The sequence below is a fragment of the Coenobita brevimanus genome, chromosome 52 (assembly GCF_032717465.1).
Source record: "Coenobita brevimanus isolate Jiangsu-jjx chromosome 52, ASM3271746v2, whole genome shotgun sequence".
NCBI classification, from domain to species: domain Eukaryota; kingdom Metazoa; phylum Arthropoda; class Malacostraca; order Decapoda; family Coenobitidae; genus Coenobita; species Coenobita brevimanus.
In genome coordinates this window covers 2,046,421-2,066,248 of record NC_137005.1, presented here as the reverse complement: position 1 = coordinate 2,066,248, position 19,828 = coordinate 2,046,421, and positions in this window count along the sequence as shown.

The following is a 19,828-nucleotide window of genomic DNA, read 5'->3' as shown; positions in this document are numbered from 1 at the left end:
GCATTAACTTTGTTCTCCAAAACAATTATTTAGTGATGAAAATGTTACCACCGGACTCTTCCTAAGCTAAATCATATCGTTCTGTTGTAGTAATAACATAACAGGAGACGCTTCTGTGCTCAAGGGGGTAGTGTATGCTCTTAAACGATTTTATTCACCATAGCAAATGTCTCTACAATTGAGACTTATTAACCCCCTCAGTCTGAGTGCTTTCCTAACTTAAAATCATCAGACGATATCAAGAACAAAAAGACCTCATCGTACTGAAAGGGTAAAAGTGAACAGCAAGTTACGACGTACTGTACCTGGAAGTGACGTGTAGGAAGACGAATTGCTGGAGTAGGTCAAGTAGGTGGGTGACGTGCAGGGGACACTCACAGCCAGAACACCTACAGTTCACTCACTGGGGATGATGTGAAGAACACACACACACACACACACTACTGATTGTTGCTCACCAGCGTTCTGTCCTCTGTTGGTCTCTCCTTAAATGATCTGGCCTTTACTGATTCCTTCTAAATGATTCGCTCCTTTTTTACTCTTCGTTTATTTATCTGTCCTTTATTTATTCGGCCTTCATTGATTTGTCCTTTGATGATTTTTCACGTACTGATCTCTCCTTTGCTGCTTTGTCCTGTTTTGGCCACCAGAATTTGTCACGCTTGAAATGCTCCTCATCGACTCTCTCAGAACTGTATTTACCGCGAGCGTACGCAATCCAGCATTAGCACTTTCAGACTCCCGTGACACACTTTCAACTGAATAGAGTCGTCTGGCGTTAAGGTGAACAGAAGACTCAAGTTGTCCTGACCGTGAGAAGACTAACAGTGGCTGTATTAACTCATTCTGGATGCAATAGTTCCTCTTAGTCAAATAAAACCGTCAGGTGTAAGGTTAGGGTGTTAGCTGTCTCAGGCTCTTGTGGATCCTCTCAACTAAATACAATTGTCTCCTGAAAGACTTGTTTATGTTAGATTACTTGTCTGGACCTCATGTTAACCTAGCTATTGTTATCGCACTAATACACGGCTACTTGGTGCCTTAATGTTTAGTGTTGTGACCTTATGAGCAAGACAAGAGTGGTGCGAGCCCGTGTTCCCCATACGAGGGCGGGTGGGAGAATGAGAGTCGTGTGTGTGACTGTGTGTGTGTGTGTGTGTGTGTGTGTGTGTTGGTGTGAGTGGTCAGGGTGTAAACATCAGGGGCTTGGGTGGTATTCATTAAGGATCTCAGTCGATTTTCAATATAGTCCCCATAGAAAGTGAACTGCTGTTAGGATCGCTTTGTTTGGTCGTATTTTTTCCCCGTTTTAATATTCCTGTGATGCTACTCATAAAGGATCTCACCCAATTATTATTGTACACAGATCTCCAAGGAAAGTGAACTGCAGTAAGAATCTTTTTGTTTGGTCGTAGTTTCCTTCATCTTAATTTCACTTAAGTTTCGTTGTGAAATAGCTTATCTAGTAGCTGTACGAATTAAACTCAGGAAAGTTTATGAATATGGTTCCTGTAGGCTATTCTGGTTGTTTAGGAAAATTTCTTACACCTCTTCCTTATTGATTTATTTTGTCTACTACACTTTACTATTCTCCTGTACGCTATTTCTTTTCTTGTTTGGACATAGATTGTATAATACAAGAATATATTAATCTGCAAGACACAGAAATAAAGTAATAAAGAAGACGTGCTGTAGAATCCCCCAAGCCAACCTGAATACCGGCCTAAGTGCCAGCCTTGCCCTGGTGCCGTAACTTAAGGGTGCCATTATCACCAGACACCACACCTCCGCTGGGGATGAAGCCTTGCACCTGCTGTTAATATAAATCTAGAGGCACCACTACTGTAGGCATTAATCCATTACTTACGGCGATGTGTTTCCTATTCTTCTTGCCATCAAAAATGTGCATTCAACCTAAGGAAGACTTCTTGTAGAGAAAAGATTAATGAAGGCTGTTATGACCTCGATTTTGAAGCATCTCTCCAAAGCTAACTTATGTCGTCTGTAGGCACATAGAATAAACTGAAATAAGACCTCATCGTAATTAGAAAAAAATAACTTATAGTTCCATAAAACTCGCTACATATTTAATTAGCTGATAGTCCTGATGTCCAAAGCCCAAAATCACTCACCTAGGGGGAAAAAAATGAATGAAACAGTTCCCCAGCGGTTATCACAAAACTTCCCTTTAGGCTTAACACAATGGAGGTCAGAACGGCTGACAAATGATGTAGGCATTGCTACCCTTGCCGACGCAGGCCAAAACAAGTATGAAGTTAGATGGGAACGACTGAGATGAGAACATGTAGATCGTGAGCTTCATCAGCGTTATTTAAGTGTCTGTTCGTCAAATCCCTACTTTAAAAATAGTAATGATAATAATAAAATCAGCGACCAAACAGAATATTAATTTGGTGAGTCCAGCATGGGCCGCCATACTTTGGAGAGGAAGACACCAAATGCAGAGAAGGGACCTGGTTTAGTCAACGTTTCTCAAAGATTAGCTTTTTCAGAAATAATCCTGAAGAAGTTTGCCTCGATAAAACGTTGAATAAACCGTCTTTTCTCTGCACCTGGTGTCTTCTCCGGAATATGAATTAATCCAAATTAACTAAAACAATCAGCTTTAAAAATCGTCCTCTAGACACCGATATAATTTCCGAACGGCGGAATGAGAGTAATATTCCCAAACTTGTATAGGTAAGCAAGTAGTTTCTTGGTGGCAATTAAAAAGGTCAAACTCACCACTTCAGGTTGTATTTATTTCTGGCTAATGTTGTATAATGCACGTCAAAAATATGGTTTAGCCTTAGTTCTTTTTTTTTAATCCAATTTTTTTTTAATCATAGGGGAAACCGTGCTAATGGGATAAACAATTACGACAATGGTTTATTTATAATGGGTTACCTATGAAGGGACTGATGCAGGACCATAACTAGGTGGCATAGAAGGCTTAGTTGCACCTCTTCCTTAGCAGTTAATTTACGTAGCACACCATCATTCTCTTGCCTATGTTTTTATGTCGCCTTAGTATCGATAAAGTTTGCTCCAGTGACATACTAAGAGAATATGAAAGTGTACTGTGCAGAATAAATCGCTAAGGAATGGATGTTACGAAATCTCAGGAGCCACTTAGAATATGACCTTAAAGCCGAAAAGACGTCATGCCCCTCCTGGTGACCTTCTGGGGAAATACTTATAAAGAATCGTAACCCTCATATATACACGCCATTTTTAGTGTTGTGACTAACGCAACACGATTTTATTCAGTTTAAGATTAGTTATAAGAGCCTCAACGTAAAAATTGTGTCCATTAACTGTGTCATGGCTGCGTAAACTGTAGAATTTAATTTTGAGTAACAGAGCCACTGACTTGAATTACAACAAGAAATAATTTTGCCTTGTGTGTGTGTACGTGTGTGTGTGTGTGTGTGTGTGTGTGTGTGTGTGTGTGTTCATTCCAGTTTGATTGTGAAGTATTTGGTAGCTCTGTGAGTGAAAGGATGGGTATAAACAATCTAATCTTACACAGAGAATAGGATAGTTTTCTGATCAGCATCGGGAGCTCCGTAGCACCCATTCATTAGCGATTTATCATGTATATTACTCCCTGACAATCCTTTTATGTTATTTATATGCTTTTAGAAATTGCATAATTTCCATCAGTATAGTGCAATAGAAAAAGATAAAACATGTAAAATAAATCACTAAGGAGCATGTCACTGAGAATATTGGCCTAAGCTGAGAGTGTTTGTGTTTACGGCTCTGGTGTGTATTTTTCCTTGAGGTCACATTCCAGACTTCACTAGCTAAATATCGTGTTGTCGCGAGATGCTGCTGGTGATAGGCTCAGAATGCTTTAGGAGAGACAGACAGACAGACAGACAGACAGAGAATAATTTCTGAAGCATGTGATGACAGAACATTTCTGAAGTTTCTGTATCGTTAATCACTGTACTCTTTAATATGGGATGCAGACAGGTCATATTTATATATAGCAACTCCAGGTGTTCCATAAACGGTTATAAAAAATCAGAGGTTTACTTCTAGCTTCGCGCAATCATTTTTTTATAATCCGAAAATAAATTTTTCCCGTGTGGCTAGACGAACGAAACATGAGAAATGTTTACACACACACACACACACACACACACACATATATATATTGTGTGTGTGTGTGTGTGTGTGTGTGTGTGTGTGTTTGGGTGGGCTGGGGGTGTTTTAACCCAAGAGGTCTATAAAGACGAGTCCCATAAACTGTTGCGGGATGATTTAAAAGAGTTCCTGTCACTCTGATATACTGGCCAACACATGCCGGGAGGACAAAATCCTCAGCATTAGTCAGGGGTCTGTCGCACCCAGCTATTCGGTAACTTTTTGCCGTACGTGGAAAGACACCAAACAGTAAATATACTACTGCTGTATGGTAGTGAATACTCAGTAATGCATTGGTTTAAGAACAGTACTCCCAGTCATTAGCTCTTGCTCAATTATGCCTTGTTACATGCAAATAGCCTTTACCTTCCCCCTCTGTCAACACCGTGAATCACTTGCCTTAAACACTACCATCTTTGTTTCTGTGCAGGGCCGTCTGGTGAATCTACTGTTCCTCTGTAGTGGCAGAAGGTGGCGGCGGGACGATGGTTGTGTGTGTGTGTGTGTGTGTGTGTGTGTGTGTGTGTGTGTGTGTGTGTGCTCCTGACATTGGGCGGTGACCACGAAAAGCTGAAGAATGGCAGCCACTTCCTAAACCCATTGAGGCTTGTGATGTCTTGTTTTCGTTCCCATGACGATTTCATTCACCAAAAGATAGACATTTTTCATAATCAGGGATTAGATTTAGTCTTAATAAACCCCTCGGTGATAGGTTTTCCTGAATAAAATCGTCCGGTAGCAGCAAGAGCATACAAAAAAAAAACACGTCCGAATTAAGGTGGTTTATATTGACTAACAAACATTCTCTTAACCAACTTATTCCGAACACTTATTTTAGATTCTCCCTTGGCTGTGGAGAGGTTTTTTGGAATCGGAGGATTTAGATATAGTTTTCAGTATGCTCTAAAATGCTAGAAATCTCTCCTGAGTCGAAGGAAATCGTCTAATGGTAGGAAGAGTAAATAAAAATGCGTCCTTGGATGATAGACTACTCCCTTCTTTCCCTGGCTCATACTTCTTACGTCTTCCTCATCTCGTGTCGACGGTATCTTTTCCTAGACCCTTTTTTAATTTTTTAACTTGTCCTTTGCCGTAGCCACCGGAATTTTGCATAACTAAAATCATTCTTTAGACTTTCAAACTATCCTCACCACGAATGAGCAAAGTTCGCCGACAGTCCTCAGGCAGCATTGTGCCGTACCTTCCATATTTCTAATTCCTTCCCAGACGGCAGAGAATATCCTTCCTTGCACCTTTTTGTACTCGTTTAGTTGTGTGTTTCGAATTGGTATTACATCAAAACAGTTCATGTAACACCTTCCAGTGTCACAGCCAGAAGAGAAACGTCTATGTACATTTGCTTAGGGCTGTACAGTATGCTACATTTGAACCTAGGATAGAATCAGTGTGCATCGGAGACGAGGTAGTTGGTACGCCGAACCTTGAGTGCCACTTTTACTTTTTTTTTTGGGGGGGTGGGGGGAGAGCAGTGAGATGAATCAACGGGGTTACTATTTATTAGCTAAAATGACCAGATAGCTGTGATGAAGGTATAATGGAAACGTGGCATATTGTACTGTCAACGAAACAATTATCATCCCATTTCAGTCACAGGAAATTTTTACAACTGCCGAAGCTCAGTGAAAGTCCTGTCTCTACTAATCCTTTTTCACAAATGGTTCGTCTTTTCCGCTATGCATTAGTCAAACTTTGCGAATTTTTTTTTTTTTTTCTGACTGGACGTAACGACTTCAAAGGTTTATCTAGCATTGATTTAGCTCTTATTATCGCACTAATACATTCCAACATAAGCCCTCTAGTTATTTCATCGATGTTTCTGTTTGATTATAATTAGTCTTCAACAGCCAAAGACTTCTCCGACTTTTCCAGTACTATTTCATCGAACCACTACGTGTAAACATGATGCTAAAATATAACTGACCTTGAGGGGAGAGGGGGGAGGGAGGAGAGGGAGGTCAGTAGGGGTGAAAGGATGAATAGGAGGGGGCAGTGAAAAGAGGTGTGTGTGTGGGGGGGGGGGTGACAGACACAAGGCCAGGTCTGAGTGCCCCTTCTGTTGCAGTTTCTCTACCCCCACCCACCCCCACACCCACCCAAACATTGTGCGCAGGGCCATATGAGGTAGTGTGTGTGTGTGTGTGTGTGTGTGTGTGTGTGTGTGTGTGTGTGTGTGTGTGTGTGTGAAAGAGAGAGAGAGAGTGAGTTTATCTATGTGTGATTGCGTGTGTTTAAGTGCATAAATACGTGCAGTCGTTCTTGTGTGTGTGTGTGTGTGTGTGTGTGTGTGTGTGTCTGTGTCTGTGTGTGTGTGTGTGTGTGTGTGTGTGTGTGTGTGTGTGTGTGTGTGTAAGTGTGTGAAGAGGAGGTACATTAAGTACTTAAGTGTCTTTATTTACGCGTACGTGTGGGTATGGCGAGGGAGAGAGAGAGAGAGAGAGAGAGAGAGAGAGAGACAAACAGACAGACAGACAGACAGACAGAAAGAAAGAGAGGAAGTCGTGTAAAAAATTTTCCCTGTAATTCCTCATTAACATGAATTATGCGTGTTTCCCGCTGAGATATTCTATACGTCACAAAATCCATAAAATTTTACATACAGAAAAAACTTAAGGTATCAGTGTAACATTCTCATTTCGATCACTGAAGCACTTTTTTTTTCTTTTTCTGAGAGGAGGTGGGGGAGCGAGCAGCATTAGACACAAATAAGAGACTTTCCTACACACCTTCCTTAACACGACTATCCACACGGGAATTCATTATACGCCCGAGATGATTTCCTTCCACAGTGCGTCGAAGAGAAATTAATGCAGGTACTCAGACTATCAAATCCTTTCACTGATTTTTTTCCCCTTACTTGGTTTTGGCTTCAGTCAGACGTCTTTAGTTTAGTTTAAGAAATCAGAAGAGCTGTTACTGGTGAATGGGTTAATGCAGACCTATAGATTATCTCCTATAGTTGGAAAATCTTTCTAAGCTGAAATAAGAAAAAAATCACTCAGCAGCTGTAAGGTTGATATTATGAAGGTGAAGGTGGTAGTGGTTATTCTGTGTGTGTGTGTGTGTGTGTGTGTGTGTGTGTGTGTGTGTGTGTGTGAATGGCCATGAGAAGGACGTGAGTGAGTGCAGGTATGTGTGGGATGTGTGTGTGCTTGAGAGGGTTGTATGTCTGGTGCTAAGAAGGCCGTGTGTGTGTGTGTGTGTGTGTGTGTGTGTGTGTGTGTGTGTGTGTGTGTGTTCGGAAACACTATTTTGAATCTGTGTGCAATGAATTTTTTAGACATTTGCATTTTATTCTGCTAAATTACCAATTTCTACTATTCCCACTTCTAAACATTTGATAACTGGAAACCAAAAGAGCTATTAATGTGTTTGCGTGTCTAGTTGATAATAATAATAATAATAATAATAATAAATAGATATCTTAAATCATGAAGAACGGGAAATCATTTTAAGCATAAGTGAAGCTGGCTGATGGTGACTAGAGTAAGTGCAGAAGTCGTACCTAGATAAGGAGCCATATGGAACATTGCTGGAGTGAAGCACCTTAAGTATGAAATCCTCAGGGAACTAAAGTGAAGCACCATGTCAGGCTTTGCAGATGTATAGCACCTTACTTATGAAAATCCCTAGGGTTTGACTGACTAACCGGGCCGCTCGTGGAGATTCTTCCTCATCTCCAAAAAATAATATTAATTATCATAATTCTCCTCATCTCTGGAAAGAGTTAACATTCATTTTTAGCTTCAGGAGACGAAAAGCCGTGCAAAGGGGGAATATAAGAGCACGGGTGCTGCAAGAAAAGTTTGTTAACGTTGCTCTCTAGTATAAAGATTGAATGAAGATTCATGTCGACCATTAGATGGGAACATATTATCGAAGGTTTCATCGGTTGAGCTGGTGGTGAGTGATGGGAAGTGATGACACCAGTATTTTGCTTCCTCCCGATTATGACTATTTTAAGATATGGCTACGTTGGAAGAATTATGTCAGAAATGTGCTAGTGTATTCAAAATGCTAGATTTAATGGTAATCAGTGAAAACTGCAAATGATGTTGCATCATAATAATAACTATGAAAGCCCAATAAGTAACTGCCTTCCACATAAAACTCCCTCCATACCTTTGCAAATTATGTAGCCTATACGGGCCTACATTGTTGAGTTCTGAAAAGGCAGGGACCCATTCAAATGTTTTTACAGGTAATTCATACTTTGAACTGAGAAAGTTTTGTGGTATTGTATTATATGTAATAACTGAAGGGGACGATTCCCCCTGTTGCCTCCACCCGCCTCATTTGGGTAAGCCCCTGCCTGCAGGGCCGGAGGCCTCTCTAAAGTTTAATAAAACTGCTTGACGGCAGCAGAAATTAAATAATTATTTCTTACGTCCTAAAAGGGTAAATTAAAACTTGAGTCCTATGTAAAGAAAAGAAGACAAGTGAAAGCGTAGGAGAGACCCTTCACAACCACCAACCCACCAAGAATCAGAACATAACACAGCGCAAACAAGAGGGCACTGTAAGAGAGCAATACTGGGCCTCTAGGGGAAGATAATATAATAGATGAGCGAGGTGTCAGGTCGGGGTGGTGTGATGGTGGCGTGGTGGAGGCTGTGCAGGGGTGGGAGGTGACGTCAGGGGTGATGGTGGGTCGTCATATGCACACTTGATCAACACAGCCGCCTCTCACATACGCAGTTGCATTCCGGGTTGTGTTTCGTGTTCTGATTTATAGGCTGCACACACACACACACACACACACACACACACACACACACACACACACACTAATTTAGATTTCTGTCGCAAGCAGATTAGTAACTCCTTCACTTCGATGACGCGTTATTCTAGGTTTTTCTTGCTGTTTCCAGACGATTTTACTCAAGTTTGGAATGATATCTGGGAGCGAAAGGGTTAGGGGAGGCTATATCAAATACTTCCTCTTCGAAAGTCACCCCTAGTTTGGACAAAAAAAAGATATTAACCCGAAATTATATGGTATGTGATGAAAGAGTAAATGTCAAGATATGAAGATAGGTGTTTTTAAATTAAGGGAAGAAGGTTGCTAATCCCCAATACATTAAGACAGGTCGATAAAAGGACCTATGTTGTCTTTAACAGTAGGCGAACGTAGGAGAGAGAGAGAGAGAGAGAGAGAGAGAGAGGGAGGGAGGAGAAGGGGAGATAGAGAGGAAAGAATGATGGGGTATGGGAGCAAGTCTGGTGTCTGTTAGTGTCAGAGAGATAATGACCAAAGTACCCAGTACGATAACCCGAAGATCCACGTTGAAGTCACTTACTGTAGGATAGTAGTAGTAATAGTAGTAGTAGTAGTGGTGGTAGTAGTAGGTGTAGTAGTTCATGGTGGTGGTGGTGGTGGTGTAGTAGTAGTGTCTTGACCCCATTTTTCATCCTTTGCAGCTTATTTCACATAGCACAGAAGAAATAATAATAATAATGATAATGCTGTGGCCCAGCATCCTCTTCCATAGCACTTCTTTCGTGATTTGCTTCATAATTTACAGTTAATATTTTGTTACAACTCAGCATTCAAGATGGTGGGATGGCAGTTTTTAGCCAGGTTAGAGTAAACAGAGAATAGTTGGTGGTATAAGGTAATGCAAGATGTAGCTGGTATTATAAGTTAGATCAGTGAGTAGCACGTAGTATGAGGCAAAGAGAAAAAAAAAATGAAAAAGTGAGTGAGGAAACCCAGTTCGCGAGAGGAAATAACATGAAATTGCACACGGAAACCACTCAGGATTAGGAAGATCGTGGCAGGCAGCGTAAAGTAGGAACTATACGACAGAAAACGAAGATGAGACACAGTCAGTTGGTCCATAGAGATAACACGAAGATACACACGAAAAGGACTTAAAAGATGGTTGGTAGAAGGCGAGAGGAGGAAGTTGACAAGAAAAAAAGTGCCGTGTGTAAATACAACTATCTGTACGTCATATTATAAATCCCCTTATTGCCCATAGGGGGTGTGGGGGTGGCATTACGCGAGGGTGACCGATCGCTTTTCTAGGTCTATCATTATTTAAGCCATAAGCCCCAGCCTTTCGGATGTAAGCTCTTATGGTCGTAATACAGCTGCTGCTTCTTTACTTAATAGACTGTCAGGCGCCCAGTTGGTTTTATTGTTATCACATTCTCTCTCTTTCTCTCTGTATATATATATATATATATATATATATATATATATATATATACAGTATATGTGTGTGTGTGTGTTTGGGTGTGTGGGTGTGTGGGTGTGTAAAGGACTAAGAATAAACTCTTTCAGTACAAGAAATTTCTCTTTATCAAAAGAAAAACTACCAAGGATAAACGAAGGAAAAAAAGGAAATCGTAATTTTCGTTAAGCTGAAGGGTGTCCTTGATGTTGTTGTTGTTGTTTATTACGTCAGTCCGAGGGGCCTTCTCGAATGGAATTAACACTCAGGCACGTAGGACTCACTCTCAGCAAAATATTATGATCTGCCGGTAATTTGAATAGAATAATTAAGTTGTCCTTATCATGGCCTAATGAATGGTGACAGCTCTACCACTCAGACTCCTACGACTCACTCACCAGAACATACTGTACCCGTCTCACATTACATGACAGAATACCAGAGTTACACCGATTGTGAAAGGCTATGTAGTTTGGAGTTTACCAGTGAATATTTACAAAGGCGACATTGTACTTAAGGGCTGAAAGATCATTTATAGCCCTGTAATACCTCGTAGATGTCATTAACTTGTACCTCACGTTACCGAGTGTAATGCAGTCAGCAACGATAAGAAAGGCCAGGGTTGTTCTGTCGTCACAGGCTTCAGAATTCATTGTCAATATTGAGAGACTTGTCCATATTTTCGCACACTCGATTAAAATTACAGAGCTCTTGAACAGAACACTATCCATCCCCCCCTCCCCCGTCCCACCAGCCTGTCACCCTATCTGTCTAACCTCCGTCGACCCAACAAGGAAGGTGGCTCTGATAGAAGTGGCTGTGGTGAGTGGGGATGTGGCAAGAGAGAGAGAAAGAGAGAGAGGCTGTGACATGCATTTCCGGGTTGTAGGAAGAGAAGGGAAGAGAGAAGAAGAGAAGAGAATAAAAGAGAGGTGAGGAGAAGAGAAGACAGTGGGAAGAAAGAAGAGAAAAAGAGGGAAGAGAAACAGAGAAAAGAAAATGTACAGAGAAAAGAAAGAAGAGGAACAACGAGACACTAAACGAAAATGGGCAGAGGAACGAGAGAAGAGAAAGGAAGATGAGCAGAGAAAAGAGAGAAGAAAAACAAGGAGAAAAGAGAGCGGAAAAGACAAAAGAGGAGAGAGCAGAGATTCACAGACTTGATCGTACGAAATTGAAAACTCCTACACAGAGGTGGCTAAATGTATAGGAGAGAGAGAGAGAGAAATGAAGAGTTGGGAGGACAGAAGACGTCTGGAGGGGGTGAAGGTGGAGAAGAGGAGACGAGAAGAACAGGAGGATAAACATACGTGGAGGAGCAGGGATGGTGACAGGAGAAAGAGAGAAATTAGGGGACAGGACGAGAAAGTAAATGAGGAGAGGAGGGACGAGGTAAACGCAGGAGAGGGAGAATGGCTGCATGAAGGAAAAAGAGGCAGGAAAGGAGGAGGAGGATGGAGGAGAGGAAAGAGAGGGAGATGGGATAAAGAGGAGGAGGGGATTATTGACGGGAAGGAAAGAGAAGGACGAAAAAAAGGTGACTGCTGGGGGAGAAGAGAGAGAGAGGGGGACGGGGACAGAGAGGAGAGGTGTGGGAGGCACTGTTGAATTATCAGATGGGACATGCCAAGTGTGTGAATCCCACCATTAAAGAGAGAGAGAGAGAGAGAGAGCAAAATCTGTCTATAACTCATTCATTACACAAACATCTTCACTTATTTCTTGCTATGCTAAGCCGCTTAATTCCGGATAAAAAAGACCTCGTACTGAAAGGGTTTCGCTAAATTCCCTCGCCATAAATTTCGCAATGAATGGCGCCGGGTACTGTAATGGTCTTCATGTATTTTTTGTATTTAATTTTTATTGTCTGTTATTCAATTTTGTAATGCCCAGGGAAGGCATCTTGAAGCTTCAGAGTTATTGAAGGCTGTATCTTACCCATCCTGCTCCAAAGTCTCTTCAGAGTTTAATAAAATCGTCTCTCAGGCACAAGAATATACCGGAAATACATCATCGGAGTGGAAGGGTTAATAAGGAGCGATCCGTTTACACCTTCGCGCATTCAGTTTTGATAATGGAATCTTAAAATCTCATAACCATGTCCGAAACTGATTTTGGTAAGTATACAATACCATACTCTTTACTCTGACTTGGCCTAAAACTGCCATCTCCACCTTAAATGTGAGCTGCAACAATAGTTTAACTCTAGAATATGATATTAATCACGAAGAAGTGCTGTGGAAAGGAAGTAGAGCAATAATATTGTCTTTTTCTGCAACTGAACTATGTGAAATAAGCTGCAAAATGACGAAAATCTGGGCCAAGTTAGAATAAGGAGAGTATAGTATTTAGACAAAGCGCAGCTCACCATAAGTAAAATGTTTGCTTTCATGTCACCATTAGTTATAAATAAACCACGTTTTTTAAGATAGGACAGAAATTTAAAGTCTTTGTTATATATATATATATATATATATATATATATATATATATATATATATATATATATATATATATATATATATATATATACCTGTATATTATATAAACATTTCATCCTTGTCTCATCCGTAATTGGGAAACGAGGTCGAAATCATGATTATGATTATTATTATGATGATGATGATGATGATCGTGATTATGACGATGATGATGATGATGGTAATGAAGATATATTAATGTTCGGGACGATAATCATCATCATCATAATGATGATGATGATGATATACCAGTTTCCGCTCACCGTTTATCATTTGATCGACATTAATAATTTAGCGCAAGGTACCCTCTGGCCTCTTGTGCAACTGCGAAGGATTGCAGCTTAGAAGGATATTGATGGTGGATGATGTGGGTGGCAGGGAAGGTGTATAGGAGGGGAGAGAGGGGTGATAGTGGGGTGACAGGCAGGGGATGGTGGGGTAACAGGCAGGGGATGGCGGGGTGACAGGTAGGGGATGGTGGAGTGACAGGCAGGGGATGGCTGTGGTGCAGTGACAGATAGGGGATGGTGGGGTGACAGGCAGGGGGTGGTAGTGGTGGGGTGACAGGCAGGGGATGGTGGGGTAACAGGCAAGGGATGGTGGGGTGACAGGCAAGGGATGGTGGGATGACAGGCAGGGGGTGGTTGTTGTGGGATGACAGGCAGGGGATGGTGGGGTGACAGGCAAGGGATGGTGGGATGACAGGCACGGGGTGGTTGTGGTGGGGTGACAGGGAACAGAGGAATGGTAAAGGTCGTCCTCAGGAATGTCTGGTCGGTGGGTAGGTCTCGTGGGATATTTTACGCTGAAGGCTGAGGCGGGGTGGGGAAGATAAGCTTTTTTTTAATGCACCCGACTCAAAACATTGGCCAAGAGTACCATTCAGAGTACTCTACCCAAAGACTGCCAGATGACCCCCCCCCACACACACACAATCATGTATGACGCATTTGTGTCCACCGTTTAAATTTGCTTCTACAAACCGAAGACGTATACTGGATTATATTATGATTAACCTCAAACTATTATATTAAGGATATGAACGACCCCTTTATGTCTTGAGCTTCTTGAGGAGAAACGTGACCAACAGGATTGAGATTCACAGATGCACTTGAGATTAATTCTTTATCGTAACTAGTTCTTCCTCACCCCATTCTCAGTCGGAGGAAACGGTTATGATGGTGGTGGTGGTGGTGGTGGTGGTTGTGGTGATGCAAGAGGTTTAAGGGGTGAGGAATGAGTAGTACTCTATGTTTCTCACTGGAAAACAGGTGTGTGAGATGCGATTCGGTAGACGTGAATGCATGGGTGAGCAGGGTAACTACTTCTCCAAAAGTTAACTGTTTCTTCTCTCATCGCCATCACTGCTCTAGCACTGAGTCCATTGCATTTGAAGATGTGGGTGGTACGACCGCTAAAATCTACGGGAGTGAAGTATCTCGTTTCCAAAAGTCCTAAGCGAGTGACTGACGGACAGGCTCGCTCCCGAGATCCTCGCGCATCTAAAAATAGTTACAAAACGGCGAAGTCGTTCAAGAAAATCATACAGATGTTGCTTCACTTTCACGCAGTGGAGGATGAAGGCATTAACTGGCCACTTGTGAGCTTCTTGCCTACGAGGAAGATAAAAATATCAACACTGATAAATTTTGCAGTATCAGCACAGAGCTCGTGTAAAATGGATAAATATCGTGTGACGATACATTTGACATGACCTCAAGTACTTGCTGAACAATGTTATGCTTTGATTTAACTGTAAATAAGGAAAATAATAAGCAATTTCTCAAGTTCTGCATAATGATGGAATGGTCTTCAGTACTGTACTTTATTTACTGCTAAATTGAAGTATAATGTTTTTCAGCAAGTACTTAGCATAATATCAAAGCAATGTTCATCCAAAATTTTGTTTTCAGCATGATTTGAGCTAAAGCTACAAAAATTATCATTGTCGATATTTTGAACTTTATAATCTGAAACTCGCTAGTGGTCAGTTACAAAGTGCGCAGTGGGCAGGTGAGAGAGGCGGGGAAAGAAGATTATCGAATTTTTATCAAGACTTCCGGTTAGTTAATTTCATTGATGATGTATAATTCATTGGTAATTTTTCCCACCTGTCTTGCAAGCATCTAGGTAAACAAACAAATCGAAATGAAAACCTCCTCCTTGGCTGAGATAAAAATGCACAGTACAGGTACTGAACTTCCTGTACCATATTTACTGAGTAATTGTTTCATCCTCCACTCCCAGACCCCCCCCCTCTCTCTCTCTCTCTCTCTCTCTCTCTCTCAAAATAGTGTAAAACAGACCTTGAATTGTTTTTCTTTGACGTGTATTTAAACCTGACGCAATAAAGATATTTTTGATGGTATGAAATAAGAAGGAACGTTTATAAAGTAAGAAGAAACGTTTGTACAAATAAAAAGAAACATTTATATTTTCAGTAATCCAGCTGATGGTAAAGCAGTGTATATTTCTGTGTGGACTTGCAGCTATGCTCTTTTTACTCTAGCTTGGTCCAGATTTTCGTCCTTATGCAGCTTATTTTACGTAGCTTAGTGGTAGAAAAAGACAGTAGTGCGGCTCCACATTCTTTACGTGGCACTTTTTCGTGGCTAGCATCATATTCTAGTGTTAATTTATTTTTAAGACTGAATATTCAAGACGGAGATGGTAATTTTAGTCCAGGTTAGAGTAGAATAGGTATAGTCATCGTGCATTACATCGACCTTTGGCCACGAGGCGGATGTAGGGCACAGCTGAGGCAGAAATATGAGTCACGATGTGGCAGATGGCGTAAGGTGGTGTCACACGATGTTTTTCTGACAACTGTTCCTCCCAACTCTGTCTTGGTGACATTATCCTGGGAACTGTTAAATAAATAAGAGTGTACCGTCATACAAGTCTTTGCTTAACCAGTTCCTACCAACTGTATCTTGGTAACATTTTGGAAACTATTAAAGAAACACAGTACTGCCGCACGGGTCTTTGTGGTTCGAACCCGACAGAGAAATAGCCAGCAGCCCTGCTAAAGTCGCCGCCAAGATGGAGTCGCCAGGGACAAGTTGCCAGAAAAATCCTCTCGTTTGACACCGCCATCAGTGGGAGTAAAATCAGAGAATGTGAGAATTGTACAGGAGGTGCAACAGCCGTCATAGGGAAGCCAGGCATGTGATGTCATGAGTTGAACTTACTCGAGTAATTCACTGTGGACTTTTAAGGACATGCTCTGGTCTGGCCTCTATCGCCACGAGACTTGTGATTGTATCTCGTGAGGCGATGTGCTGCTCTGAAGGCTGAGAGACGAGACATTTGTGTGTTTACAGAGTCATCAGACATGTGGCAGAGGTTGGAATTTAGCAAACCCTCAAACATGTGTGCACAGTAAAAAGTTGGAATACTAGAAAAATAAATACTGATAATACCTAACAAGGGAAGAAGCAAAACACTGGATGTAAGAAAAAAAAAAACATAATTAGATAGATAGCCTAGATAGAGATAACTAAATAAATAAAAATATAATTACTTTTGCCTCAGACGTAAGAAGTACAATTTAAGGCAGACTAAAATGGCATCTTTCCCTAATCCACCAATACCCGATGAGGAAAATCCGCATGGTGTTGATATTTTGATGCAACGAGAGTATGGCCTAAACAGAGCGTGTAATGGAGGCAGCTCACCCGGATATTCCCAGGCAAGCAAGTTTTGAGCTCGGGCTGTGTCATATCAACTGCTGCCTCTGATTCTACCACCACACTTATTATTATTATTATTGTTATTATTATTATTATTATTATTATGCATGAAAGATCCTAGAGGCTTCAGCCCTAGGTGTGTGAATGATTGTATGGGGTTCTCACACTTTTGTACTTTCTTTTTTCTCAGCACCCAGAGAAGGGGACATAATGTGTGTGTGTGTGTGTGTGTGTGTGTGTGTGTGTGTGTGTGTGTGTGTGTATGTGCGTGCGTGCGTGCGTGCCTCTCACTGTCACATTCATTCACTGACTCCAGGATCATTCTGAAGGATGAGGTCCAGGCCTTACACACACACACGCGCACACACACACACACACACACACAAACACACACACACACACACACACACACACACACACACACACACACACATACACACACACAAAGGACTTACTGTGTAGACATAGGGAGGTGACGATCCTACCACACAGAGCTTTCGTTGTCACTTCATTAATCCGCTCAGTGCCATGACGATTTTTTTTTTTTTATTCTGGGTACCTCCTGATGTTTTAAATTCATTATTTCAGGGGAATAATGAAGGCTATATCTTACCTCTTTAATAATAATAATGATAATAATAAAACTGCCTGAAGATAACATTTGTAAAATGAGAAGTATGCAATCGGTTGCAAGGAGTTGAGAGGCTTTCCAAAGGTGAATGTAATCGACTGATAGTAGTTGGACAAAAAAAAAAAAAAATGGATTTACCTTTGCCTTCCATGGAGGCATTGCTTTATTTTACTCCCTCAACTCCCTGTCCCCCGAAAGGAAGACGGTGGACTGCAGAAGGGCAGCCTCAGCCTGCACTCCGCCGAGTCACGTTTCAGATGAGACTGGGACAACAACAACATGAACATAGACATCAACAACCACAAAACCAAAACAACAACAGCGACAACGACAAGAGCAATAACAACAAAACTACAAGACGATTCTGTTGAGCTAAGGCGAATTCCTTTGGTCAAAGGATTAACATTTGGATTTAAGTCGCATAAAACACCCAGGAGCGTCCATGACAGTGCTAATGTTAAAAACACCATGTAGTCAGTAGGCAAGAAAGAACACTAAGTATCATAAGGTCATTTTTATTATGTTTCGCACTCTTCCAACCTTAGTGTACAGGATGGGCCGTAGTGTTAAGCCTGAGATCACAAAGTGCAAAACCAAGCCCTTCTGTTTTTGTTGCTTTTCCTTTCTTGTTATGAAACGATTGTGGAGGTTAGATGTGGTTAACCTGCATGCCATGATATACGTGAGTACTGCATTCAGCAAAAAGACGGAAAAGCCCAACAGACCTTACTCCAATCTTGGGCTTAACAGTACTACAAATGTTGGTCGTCATTCATGGAACATTTTTTACCATATCATGTGGCCAGCCAGTACCCCACGTTTCAGAGCGCTCTCAGCAATGAAACGAAGAGGCATAACACACCTTATTCCCATCTTTAACATAAAATGAACGTCAAACACTGAAGGCATCCCTACACGCCCGCACTGTCAGTTTTAATGCTACGGCCGTAAAAGTTTTCTCCCCTTCGAAACGAGAACGTTATATATATTCTATTTTTCATGCCACCAGACGATCTTATTCAGCTCAGGGGAGCCTTTTCGATTTCGAGGGATTAGTTATGGCTTACGTTAATCCCGTAGCAAGCAGGGCGTTTTATAAATTTGTATAAAATCTTCTGGTGCCAGCAAGAATAAAATAATAACATTCCCAGGCTGAAGAGGTTATGAGTGGGCGTTTTTGTATGCAAAACCATTCAAGAAGTGTCCATTCTTTCATGGTTTTCATACTGTTTTACGTGCATGATCATAAATATGCCCAGTTTGCCATAAAAATGATCGGAATAAAGATATGCCCAGATACACATACATACAGTCCATATATCCAGCTCCTGTCGTAACAGTTATTATTATTATTATTGTCATTATTATTACTATTATTATTATTATTTGAAACACTATGAACATGGGTACACGCAACATCCCATTCTCTGTCCTCCCTACGTAAACAAAGCCTAGTTAAGACAGTGAGCTGATCGTATGTTTGTGAATCCGGTCGCTAGGGCATATTATACATACGTCTTCCATTAGGTTTATGCTGTATCTGGCTGTGCAGTGTATGGTTGGCAGTCTCTGGGGGAGGGGTGGGCGGGAGAGGGCGCAATGAAGTGGTATGGAGGGAACTGAGACTGCCACTCGACATATTTTGATATTAGAGCGAGAGTCTGTAAACGGACTGACTGTGGTTCGATTCTGTGGGTGGATAGTGTTTTACCATTTACTTCCTTAAATAATAAAGCCGCTGTGGACATGACCCATTCAAGGTAGTGGTAGCAGGGAGAGGTAACTGTGGGATAAGTAGGAAAAAGCTAAGGAGTTGAGGCTGATGTACTCCGTTAATCAGTGATCCCGTATGTGTTTTGCTTACCTTTATCACTACTGTCACAGCCTTTGATTGTTGTGCATTTACTAGAGACTAGAATAGGAAAGGTGGAGGTCTGGTTTACCCGTCTTTGTATTTCGCGGTATGCTGGTTCTTATCTACATGCTGTTGCACTTGTAGCTCCGAGATTATTCCCGCGACTAGTACACCTTGTTTGTATTACTCTTGGCTCAGTGACAAATTTGCTTTTAACAGGAAGATATTTCAGACAGGCACAGGGGACATAATGATGGAGTAACTCATAAACACAAGTAAAGATTTAGAAACCAATTTCGTAAGGGACACAACTCACGGTGCCCGAGATCGAAGTTTTAGAAAGAACTTGGTGACGAAAGAGGTTGCCACACACTCGGTATGGCAAGGAAGTTTCGTGGGACATTCTTCTCTTCTTATTTTATTCTTCCTCTTTTTCCATTTTCTTCTCTTCTTCCTCTTCCTCCTCCTCAATTGTGGTGTGTCTCTGGTGGTTGTGGTGGAGGGGAACCTGATGAATTTTACATCGTTAGCTTGACGATCCGCCTGTCTGCCAATTTACACACCTTGCAAGTCGTTAATTTATGGCACAGGATTATGATCGTAATATTAAAGATTTATGCAGTCAGAATATAATGATTTTGAGAAAGTAAGATTTCTAAATACAACATGCTATTGTGAGCTGAGGAAATATTCTTTTATTGTCGTATTACTCATTGTAGTTGTTGAAACACGACCTGCAAACCAATTTGTCTACTACTTTAACTATATTCAGGAGGCATCTATTAGCATCCCTGCAGATGCTAATAGATACTAACATG